We start from the raw sequence: 12381 nt of genomic DNA, 5'->3' as shown, positions 1-12381 counted from the left end.
GACTTAATAACTTAGTTGTAGTCACGATCTGGTTACCTATAATATATATAATAATATAATATGTAGGTCTTATACTAGCTCGGTGGCTGACGTCAGCAACACATCATGCTCTTAACGGACTGTGTGGCCAAAGATTAAACTTTATAACTAACCCAAGATGGACCAGAACCTGTCGTTTCCAATGGGAGCAAATGAATCATAGTGGGCGGAGCCAAGGACGAGCAAGAGATCCTATTGGCGCATTCTAGTATTTATTTGCATATTTCCTTTAGGGAACGCCTACTCTGTGAAGTTTACCGGTGTGAAATAACTTATTACTCCCCTAATACTCCCTTGCACTCCTTCTAAACAATGCAATTACTTTGAAACTTTGGCAAAACGTCATGTCTTCAAAACGTAGTCCACTCTGTTTGTTACAGATTATAGCTATTGAAACAGAAAACTGAGATCAAACGTTTCATCGATGAGAAATTAGCAGAATGTCGGCCCAAATCCATCTTGCTCTATCTTCTTCCACTGTGCTTCCTCTCATCACCACATTTGGTTGTGAGTGAAAACCGTCATCCGGAGGCCTCACATTTATAGGTGAAACATCTGGCTCATTGTTCTGTAGTTGTATTGTTATTGGGGCGGCAGGGTAGCCTAGAGGTTAGAGCGTTAGACTGCAAATTCAAACCCCCAAGCTGACAAGATACAAATCTGTCGTTCTGCCCCTGAACAGGCAGTTAACCCACTGTTCCTAGGCCGTCATTGAAAATAAGAATTTGTTCTTAATAACTGACTTGCCTGCTTAAATAAAGGTAAAATAAAAAATTAGGTGGTGGGCCGAAGCTGAAAGAGTGTCAGTCGGATCCTGATTTTTTTGTACCAGACAGTAAAATATTGTTATGATGACTATAACACCTGCAATTCTTGCACATCTTCTCATAAAAACAAATATATTTTAACACTGTCTGTCTGTCTGCTCAGGCAAATTTGCCGAACTCCTAAACTTGGAACCAATCAGAAGTCCCGTACAGACCCCTGGTGATGTAGGCAGCCAATGGCCTACTTTTATCTACGATGTAACTGCAGCCTCTTGTGAAAACGTGAGCTGTTATCTGATGTAGAGAAACAGATATATCTAGGGCCCAAAGAATGAAATTAGATAAGTAAATGTTTTAGAGTGCACTGAAAATATTCAGCATGGAATAATAATTATCTTGATATATAGCCTAGCTAGCTACTGTAAATATCAATTTGTGTCTCATTAGCTCGCTCTCAGTCAGTGAATTACATTTTGAGTCATATATTTAGATTTGTTTAACAGTTTTTCGTTACTACATGATTCCATGTGTTATTTCATAGTTTTGATGTCTTCACTATTACTATTATTCTACAATGTAGAAAATAGTCTAAATAAAGAAAAACCCTGGAATGAGTGCGTGTCCAAACCTTTGACTGGTACTAAATGTAAATGTGATAAAGTTTAAAACATGTTTTTTTTATATACATTTGCAAAACCAGCTACAAATCTGTTTTCGCTTTGTCATTATGGGGTATTGAGTGTAGATTGATGAGGATTTAAAAAAAAATGTTTTAATACATTTTAGAATAAGTCTGTAACAACAAAAAGTGGAAAAAGTCAAGGGGTCTGAATACTTTCAGAAGGCACTGTCCAAAAAGTAGCACATATTAGAACGTGATGTCATTATGGGGTATTGTGATGTCATTATGGGGTATTGTGATGTCATTATGGGGTATTAGAACGGTAGTAGCACATATTAGAACGTGATGTCATTATGGGGTATTGTGATGTCATTATGGGGTATTGTGATGTCATTATGGGGTATTAGAACGGTAGTAGCACATATTAGAACGTATTCTCAGTCTCTAACGGTGCATCTCTGAGTTAAGGTTAACTCAATCATTTAATGCTAAGACATCAATATTAGCTCCTTGTTCCTCAGCCTTATTAATAATTGCATAATGGTAAACCTAGACACTTGCATCTTATAGTATTCTGAGTGGTGACGATAGGCTCACAACCTTGGCTATACCCACTGGATTCTATTACGGGCCCTATAGCGTTCACATGGTAATGGAGTCAGATTGATGAATGTAGTTTATTATTAATATTCAACATCATTATTTCAAAACGTAGACGCCCTCATCCTCAGTCGACGGGGATTTCCACCAACCTACACAATGGTTGGATCATTTCCACTAACCTACATAATGGTTGGATCATTTCCACCAACCTACATAATGGTTGGATCATTTCTACCAACCTACATAATGGTTGGATCATTTCCACCAACCTACATAATGGTTGGATCATTTCTACCAACCTACATAATGGTTGGATCATTTCTACCAACCATACATAATTGTTGGATCATTTCTACCAACCTACATAATGGTTGGATCATTTCTACCAACCTACATAATGGTTGGATTATTTCTACCAACCTACATAATGGTTGGATCATTTCTACCAACCTACATAATGGTTGGATCATTTCCACCAACCTACATAATGGTTGGATCATTTCTACCAACCTACATAATGGTTGGATCATTTCTACCAACCATACATAATTGTTGGATCATTTCTACCAACCTACATAATGGTTGGATCATTTCTACCAACCTACATAATGGTTGGATTATTTCTACCAACCTACATAATGGTTGGATCATTTCTACCAACCTACATAATGGTTGGATCATTTCCAAACTTAATGGTGACTCATCCAGTTGATGGGGATTTGTACACTGCTCAAAAAAATAAAGGGAACACTAACATAACACATCCTAGATCTGAATTAATGAAATATTCTGAAATACTTTTTTATTTACATAGTTGAATGTGCTGACAACAAAATCACACAAAAATTATCAATGGAAATCAAATTTATCAACCCATGGAGGTCTGGATTTGGAGTGACACTCAAAATTAAAGTGGAAAACCACACTAGAGGCTGATCCAACTTTGATGTAATGTCCTTAAAACAAGTCAAAATGAGGCTCAGTAGTGTGGGTGGCCTCCACGTGCCTGTATGACCTCCCTACAACGCCTGGGCATGCTCCTGATGAGGTGGCGGATGGTCTCCTGAGGGATCTCCTCCCAGACCTGGACTAAAGCATCCGCCAACTCCTGGACAGTCTGTGTTGCAACGTGGCGTTGGTGGATGGTGCGAGACATGATGTCCCAGATGTGCTCAATTGGATTCAGGTCTGGGGAACGGGCGGGCCAGTCCATAGCATCAATGCCTTCCTCTTGCAGGAACTGCTGACACACTCCAGCCACATGAGGTCTAGCATTGTCTTGCATTAGGAGGAACCCAGCACAGGGCGCCAATGGCGAATTTGCCAATCTTGGTGTTCTCTGGCAAATGCCAAACGTCCTGTACGGTGTTGCGCTGTAAGCACAACCCCCACCTGTGGACGTCGGGCCCTCATACCACCCTCATAGAGTCCGTTTCTGACCGTCTGAGCAGACACATGCACATTTGTGGCCTACTGGAGGTCATTTTGCAGGGCTCTGGCAGTGCTCCTCTTGCTCCTCCTTGCACAAAGGCGGAGGTAGTGGTCCTGCTGCTGGGTTGTTGCCCTCCTACGGCCTCCTCCACGTCTCCTGATGTACTGGCCTGTCTCCTGGTAGCACCTCCATGCTCTGGACACTACGCTGACAGACACAGCAAACCTACTTGCCACAGCTCGCATTGATGTGCCATCCTGGATGAGCTGCACTACCTGAGCCACTTGTGTGGGTTGTAGACTCCGTCTCATGCTACCACTAGAGTGAAAGCACCGCCAGCATTCAAAAGTGACCAAAACATCAGCCAGGAAGCATAGGAACTGAGAAGTGGCCTGTGGTCACCACCTGCAGAACCACTCCTTTATTGGGGGTGTCTTGCTAATTGCCTATAATTTCCACCTGTTGTCTATTCCATTTGCACAACAGCATGTGAAATTTATCAGTGTTGCTTCCTAAGTGGACAGTTTGATTTCACAGAAGTGTGATTGACTTGGAGTTACATTGTGTTGTTTAAGTGTTCCCTTTATTTTTTGAGCAGTGTATATTACACTACAATTTCTAAATTTTCAACAAACATGTTCTGGATTGGTTGAAAAGTGATAAAATTTACACAGTATGCACTATTTTGACATAGTGTAAGATATACTGAATTGATACTATTTTTCATTTCGTTTATTCAATTGAACCTTTATTGAACTAGGCAAGTCAGTTAAGAACAAATTATTATTTACAAAGATTGCCAAAAACGGCCAAACCTGGACGACGCTGGGCCCATTGTGCGCCGCCTTATGGGACTCACTATCACGGCCTGTTGTGATACAGCCTAGATTCGAACCAGGGTGTCTGTAGTGACGCCTCAAGCACATATTTTTTCATTGGTTTTGAGTGTTGATTGGTCAGACATTGGGTTCATTTGTTTTTGCAATAAGTTCAAATAAAATCAAGCTTTATTTATATAACATTTCACATTTCAGAAATTTTGCTTCATAGGAAAAAAAACTAAAATTAAATTAATATTTATTACACAACATACGAGGATAAAAAAACTAAAGAATAACCAAAAAAAATGAAAGACTAATGATCATTCTAAGGAAAAGCCATTGATTAAAATAGTTAGAATAGGATGTAATACCCAACCAGAAATATAAGTTAGTAAACAATATAATTGTACCAAAATTGTCAAATAATTCTGATGACTAAATGTTACATGAAATGTAAATATTTTGAAATATCAAACCGAACACACACCCCTTTTAATATGTATTGACAATAATGCACTTTTTTTCTATTTTAAACTCTCACTTTAAAAAATAAATAATAAGACATCATCCTAATAAAATACAAAAAATCTTACATTTTTTTTGTTGCTATTTTGGAGGAGCCCAAATCAGAAGAGTTATAACTTGTTCAAATCAATAACCAATATGTAGAAACAGTTTGAAAAGTTAAACATAAAATGTACTATCTACAGAAACATGTTCCACAGTAGTAATCATATCATATCATCATTTTAGACCCAAGCCACCCCCAAGCCTTTGAATTACTTCCCTCTGGGCGCAGGTATTGGGCCTCAGCAGAAAAAAACAGAACGAGACAATCATTTATGCCAGGTGTGATATCCCTCCTAAATAGCTCGGGTGAATGTTCCCATTGACCCTGTAAGGCTAGTCTTTTCTTCTTTAAAAAAAAGAAAGTTGTATTTCTTATTTCTTACTATTATTAACATGTTATGAAAGTTGTATTGTCTTGTTTTGTATTTAAACGCCACTTTAAATGTGTAAATTTCCCCATGGGGAAATAAAGTCAGTAATTTATTATTTTTATTTTACTAGGTACGTCAGTTAAGAACAAATTCTTATTTTCAATGACGGCCTAGGAACAGTGGATTAATTGCCTGTTCAGGGACAGAACGACAAATTTGTACCTTGTCAGCTCGGGGATTCGAACTTGCAACCTTTTGGTTACTAGTCCAACGCTCTAACCACTAGGCTGCCACCCCGTAAGTTAGTTAGTAAGTAAGTATATTAATTACGCTGTTGTTTTGACAACTGGCAATACATCTGTTAGGGGGGAAATCAGGTTGTATGTGCTGTTGAAACTAACACAACTAAAAAACCACACGGAAATGGGAGATATATTTTACCTCACTGGTTAGAGGACAACCTGCAGAAAACAGTCAGCTACATTTGGGAGTGATGCATTAAATTTAGGGGTCCCCAAAATGAAGAGAAATGCAACACTTATTCATCATCACTCATATCGATATCATTTGGAAATAAATTGCACGAGAGGGGGGAGAAGAGGTTGCACATCCTGTTAAAACGAACAGCTCAAACACCCCACAGAATCTGGGAATAATGTGTACATCACTGGTTAGGACAATTTGTAGAAAACAGCTAGCTACATTTTGAAGTGCTGCATTCTCATTCAAATGAGGCGCCAAGTGTAACAACTCTTTTTCTTGTTAATCCACTTTTTTGTTAATCAAATAAATAGTACTCATTACTTCTTCCCCTGATGAGGCCTGGATTCATCCCGAGGCTAATATCTATATCACGCTGAAATCAATAGAACAGGGGGTCAAACGTTTACGATTCTACATTGTGACATCATTAAAACATTCTACATTGTGACATTTTATTGATATCATGAAACAACTTCATGTATGTATTTTCAAAATTTTACCAGCATATCGCATTCCACATTGATCACAGCTATAAGAATTATCTCCTGTGTGTGTTCTCTGGTGTGATATCAGGATGTTTGGCTAAAACTCTTCCCATATTGATTACAGCTATGAGGTTTCTCTCTTGTGTGTCCGCTGGTGAATAGTCAGATGGCTAGATGAAGTAAAACGTTTCACACATTGATCACAGCTATAAGGTTTCTCTCCTGTGTGAGATCTCCGGTGTATAGTCAGACTGCTAGATGTAACAAATTTCTTCTCACACTGATCACAGCTATAAGGTTTCTCTCCTGTGTGTGTTCTCTGATGTACCTTCAGGCAGCTTGAGTGAGTAAACCTTTTCCCACATTGATCACAGCTAAAAAGTTTCTCTCCAGTGTGAATTCTCTGGTGTAATTGTAATGTATATAATTTTGAAAAACTCTTCCCACAGTCAGAGCAGCTAAAAAGTTTCTCTCCAGTGTGAATTCTCTGGTGTGATTGTAATGTATATAATTTTGAGAAACTCTTCCCACAGTCAGCGCAGCTATAAGGTTTCTCCCTGTGTGTGTTCTCTGGTGTGTTTTCAGGCTGCTTGGAACATTAAAACTCTTTCCACATTGATCACAGCTATAAGGTTTCTCTCCTGTATGGATTCTCTGATGTCTTTTGAGGTCTGCTGAAGAGGTAAACCTCTTCCCACAGTCAGAGCAGCAGTGAGATGTCTCTCCAGTGTGAATTCTCTGGTGTACTTTTAGTGAATCTGATCTTGAATAACTTTTCCCACAGTCAGAGCAGTGATGAAGTTTCTTCCCTGTAGGTTTCCGTTGGTGTTTCTTGGGGTGTTCTGATGTGGAGAGACTCTTCTCTGCCTCGTCAGCTTCTGCGTGGAGCAAAAAAAATAGGCGAGATTGCATTTTTTTCACAATGTATTCTGAATATTACCACAGATTATTAGAGCAAGATCGGGAGTGCTACTCAAGGAAACTCACTTTAACTTCTTGGTGACATGGGGGGCAGTATTGAGTAGCTTGGAAGAATAAGGTGCCCAGAGTAAACTACCTGCTACTCAGCCATAAAAGCTAGAATATGCATATAAATAGTATATTTTGATAGAAAACACTCTGAAGTAACTAAAACTGTTTGAAAGATGTCTGTGAGTATAACATAACTCATATGGCAGGTGAAAACCTGAGAAAAATCCAACCAGGAAGTAGAAAATCTGAGGCTTGTAGTTTTCCCAACTCAGCCCCTATTGAAGATAGTGGGATATTGGTCATCTTGCACTTCCTAAGGCTTCCACTAGATGTCAACAGTCTTTAGAACCTTGTTTGAGGCTTCTACTGTGAAGGGGGGCTGAATGAGAGGGGAATGAGTCAGGTGTCTGGCAGAGTGCCTTGGGCTCATGACGCGCAGTCATGTGAGAGTTACCTCGCGTTCCATTGCTTTTCTACAGACAAAGGAATTCTCCAGTTGGAACATTATTGAAGATGTATGTTAAAAACATCCTAAAGATTGATTGATTCTATACATCGTTTGACATGTTTCTACGGACTGTAACAGAATTTTTTGTCTGCTCGTTTGGATTTGTTTCCCAAACGCCCTAACAAAAGGGGGTATTTGGACATAAATTATGAGCTTTATCAAACAAATCAAACATTTATTGTGGAACTGGGATTCCTGGGAGTGCATTCTGATGAAGATCATCAAAGGTAAGTGAATTTTTATAATGCTATTTCTGACTAATGTTGACTGCACAACATGGCAGATATCTGCTTGGCTGTTTTGGTCTCTGAGCTCCGTACTCAGATTATTGCATGGTTTGCTTTTTCCGTAAAGTTTTTAAAGAATCTGACACAGCGGTTGCATTAAGTAGAAGTTTATCTAAGGTTCCATGTATAATAGTTGTATCTCTTATCAATGTTTATTTTGAGTATTTCTGCAAAATCACTGGATGTTTTGGAATCAAAACATTACTGCACTTAACGCGCCAATGTAAACTGAGATTTTTGGATATAAATATGCACATTATCGAACAAAACATACATGTAACATTTTTGTGACTCCTATCTTTGGCTGGAAAAATGGCTGTGTTTTTTTGACTTGGCAATGAGTATTTCTGTAAATTGATGTGGCTCTCTGCAAAATCGTCGCATGTTTTGGAAATACTGAACATAACACGCCAATGTAAAATAAGATTTTTGGATATTAATATGCACTTTATCGAGCAAAACATACATGTATTGTGTAACATGAACTCCTATGAGTGTCATCTGATGAAGATCATCACAGGTTAGTGATTCATTTTATCTATATTTCTGCTTTGGCTGTGTTTTTCTGTGAATTGGTGGTGACCTAACATAATCGTTTGTGGTGCTTTCGCTGTAAAGCCTTTTTGAAATCACACACTGTGGCTGGATTAACTAATTTAATCTTTAAAATGGTGTAAAATACTTGTATGCTTGAGGAATTTTAATTATGAGATTCTTGTTGTTTTGAATTTGGCGCCCTGCACTTTCACTGGCCGTTGGCTGGGTGGGACGCTACCGTTAAGCTCTGTGTCGCTATTCACTAATTCACCACCGTGGCGGAAAACTCAGGGAAGTTCTCATAGGTTGACAGAAAAAAACAGCCTCCATTTACAGGTTACTTACAGTTCATACTACTTTTGGATTATATTGTTTGAATCACCTGCTTAATATAAAGTTTGTGCCATCGTCTCAAATAAACCGCTTTAGACATAAAGAAATACTAACGACAACCAGTAAAATGCTCTGTGGCTAGCTTTTCCATCAGCCTGACAGTGAGCATTTAGCATTCAAGCTAACAAGTGCTGCATCCAAAACAGGTATTTTGCTAGCAATTATCTTATAGACTGTTCAAGCAATAATCAAAACAACAACTGTAAGCATTTTGAGAACCCCAAATAGCGTTTTTGGTTAGAAGTACAAACCTGGTAAATCTAGACTGTTGAATGGTCCCAGATGGTGAATAGTTTATTTAGAAGTAATAACCTGGTAAATCTAGACTGTTGAATGGTCCCAGATGGTGAACAGTTTATTTAGTAATAACCTGGTAAATCTAGACTGTTGAATGGTCCCAGATTTATTTAGTAATAACATGGTATCTGCTAAATGACAAAAAAGAAGAAAACCAAAATACATTGATATGAATAAGTGGTTAAATATATAATATATACTGTATTAACTGAACAAAAAATATAACATGCAATAATTTCGGAGTTACAGTTTATATAAGAAAATCTGTCAATTGAAATAAATTCATTAGGTCCTAATCTATGGATTTAACAACTGGGAATGCAGATATACATCTGTTGGTCACTTTAAGAAAAAACGGTATGGGCGTGGATCAGAAAACCAGTCAGTATCTGGTGTGACCACCATTTGCCTCATGCAGCACGACACATCTTTGCATAGAGTTGATCAGGCTGTTGATTGAGGCCTGTGGAATGTTCCCCCACTCATCTTAAATGGCTGTGCGAAGTTGCTGGAAATTGGAGGTAACTAGGAAATGCTGTCATACACTGCAATCCAGAGCATCCCAAACATGCTCAATGGATGGCATGTCTGGTAAGTAGGCATGGAAGAACTGGGTCATTTCCAGCTTCCAGGAATTGTGTATAGATCCTTGCAACATGGGGCTGTGCATTATCATGATGGCGGCGGATGAACGAGCCTCAGGATCTTCAAATTGCCATCGACAAAATGCAATTGTGTTTGCTGTCCGTAGCTTATATCACGTGACATCAGCAAACGCATCCATGAAGAGCACACCTCTCCAGCATGCCAGTGGCCATTGAAGGTGACCATTCGCGGTTACGACACCAAACTGCAGACAGGTCAAGAGGTGAGGAAGACTAGTACGCAAGAGATGATTTCTGACAGTTTGTGCAGAAATTCTTCGGTAGTGCAAACCCACATTTTACCTTTATTTAACCAGGTTCAAGGGCAGAACGACAGATAATATATATATAATAATAATAATATAATAATAATATATCCCATTTAGCAGACGCTTTTGTCCAAAGCGACTTACAAGTCGGCTGGGGCCACTACTTTTACATATGGGTGGTCCCAGCGGGAATCGAACCCACGACGCTTGGCGTTGCAGGCGCCATGCTCTACCGACTGAGCCACACAGGAGCTTGGGGATTTGAACTTACAACCTTTCGGGTTACTAGTCCAACGCTCTAACCACTAGGCTACCCTGCCATCTCTACACTCTAACCACTAGGCTACCCTGCCATCTCTACACTCTAACCACTAGGCTACCCTGCCATCTCTACACTCTAACCACTAGGCTACCCTGCCTCCCCGAAGTTTCCTCAGCTGTCAGACGATCCCACAGGTGAAGAAGACGGATGTGGGTTGATCTTGGTCTGGCGTGGTTACACAAGGTCTGCGGTTGTGAAGCTGGTTGGACGTACTGCCAAATTCTCTAAATGTTTCTAAAGGGGCACCTTGTCCTGAGGACATTATTTTAAGGACACTATAAAATGTGCAGCTGACACACAACAACATGCCACAGATGTCTCAAGTCTTGAAGGAGCGTGCTATTGGCATGCTGACTGCAGGAATGCCCACCAGAGCTGTTGCCAGAGAATCTAATGTTAATTTCTCAACCATAAGCCGCTTCCAACGTCGTTTTAGCGAATTTGGTAGGATTTCCAACAGGCTTCACAACCACAGACCACATGCCAGCCCAGGACCTCCACATTCGTCTGAGACCAGCCACCCAGACAACTGATGAAACTGAACCTTTTCTGTCTGTAATAAAGACATTTTGTGAGGGGAAAACGTATTCTGATTGGCTGCACGCCTGCCCAGTCAAGTGAAATCCCTAGATTAGGGCCTAATGAATTTATTTCAATTGACTGATTTCTTTATATGAACTGTAGCTCAGTAAAATCATTGAAATTCGTTTATATTTTTGTTCAGTATTTAATAAGTGTCCCGAATTTATTTTTACTATGTTACGTCTAGTCTGTGAGACCAGGCTGTAAACAGAGGTAGCTGTGATCAATATGATGAACCCATTTTCACAATATTTAAGAACCTGGTGAATGGTAGTGTTTTCATTTGACTTAGAAAGAGTAGGACCACTGTGTGCTCGAGGTGTCCCTAACGACCCTGGGTCGATTCCAGGCTGTATCACAACCAGCCGTGATCGAGAGTACCATAGGGCGGCGCACAATTGGCCCAACATCGTCCGGGTGTGGCCGTTATTGTAAATAATAACTTGTTCTTAACTGACTAGTTAAACCCCCCCCCCCCCCCAAAAAGGCAGCAATACAACGTCTTTGTGACGTTACACTACTCCCTCCTTTCACACGCACTGTCGTGGATGCGAGGTCCGATCACTTCAGACACCAAAGACCAAGACTTGGCCCTGATTGTAACAACAACAAAAATGGCCGATTTGATAGTGTGACTTTGCCCTTTAGTTCAACAAACTGCATTGTGCTTCTGTTTTAAGACAGTAAATTACTTACTGGGGTTAATCAGATCCTCCTCCTCCTCCTCTTCTTCTTCTTCCAATATACCAGTTATCTCTCCCTCCTCTCCAAAATCTGAATCCTCCTCTTTCTCGTCTTCTTCTTTCACTGCAACATCCTCATCCTCTACTTTTGTTACTGTGACATCCTCCTCTTCTTCTTTCACAACAACGTTCAGCCACAGACCCTCTTTCTCCGTCCAGCAGACCTCCTCTTCTTTAGGAGAGTAGCTCAGTGAACTCATGGTCGGAGGTGTTAGCTAACAGTTAGCTATCTAGGCTAGTGAACTAAACCAGCCAGCTAGCTGACTAAAAACAACAATGTAAATATGTAATTAAATGGGATAACTAGCTAGACGACATAAGTGAGTTTAAAACACAGTGGATAATATACATGAACGAGTCTAAAGAGCTTCGATGTTTCAGCTAGCAAGCTACCGAGGTGGCTGACCATTATCATGTAACTATAAAAGAACATGGCTGACGAGTTGTCTTATCACTAGTTACTATAGCCACAATGTCAACATTGGCCATCGTAAAAACAATATATGAAAACAAACATTACATTGTTTTGTCTTCATTTAAGGTTAGACATAAGGTTAGGTTTAAACATCTGATTTTAATAATAGAAGCTGTAGAATTGAGAATTGGGCGAGGTTTAGCCATAATTATGACTTTG

At 39.6% G+C, this 12381-nt stretch overlaps 1 long non-coding RNA gene across 1 annotated transcript; it reads right to left on the bottom strand.

The window, feature by feature from the left end:
* Positions 1–4452: 4452 nt before the first annotated feature.
* On the bottom strand, positions 4453–12179 carry LOC135530824 (uncharacterized). The gene is made up of 2 exons (XR_010453907.1): positions 11701–12179; positions 4453–7071 (listed from the first exon to the last, which is right to left on the bottom strand). It is a non-coding gene; the product is annotated as an uncharacterized LOC135530824 (long non-coding RNA).
* Positions 12180–12381: the final 202 nt, after the last annotated feature.

The sequence above is a fragment of the Oncorhynchus masou genome, chromosome 5, assembly GCF_036934945.1.
Source record: "Oncorhynchus masou masou isolate Uvic2021 chromosome 5, UVic_Omas_1.1, whole genome shotgun sequence".
Taxonomy (NCBI): Eukaryota; Metazoa; Chordata; class Actinopteri; order Salmoniformes; family Salmonidae; genus Oncorhynchus; species Oncorhynchus masou.
This window is presented reverse-complemented; position numbering and strand designations above follow the sequence as displayed.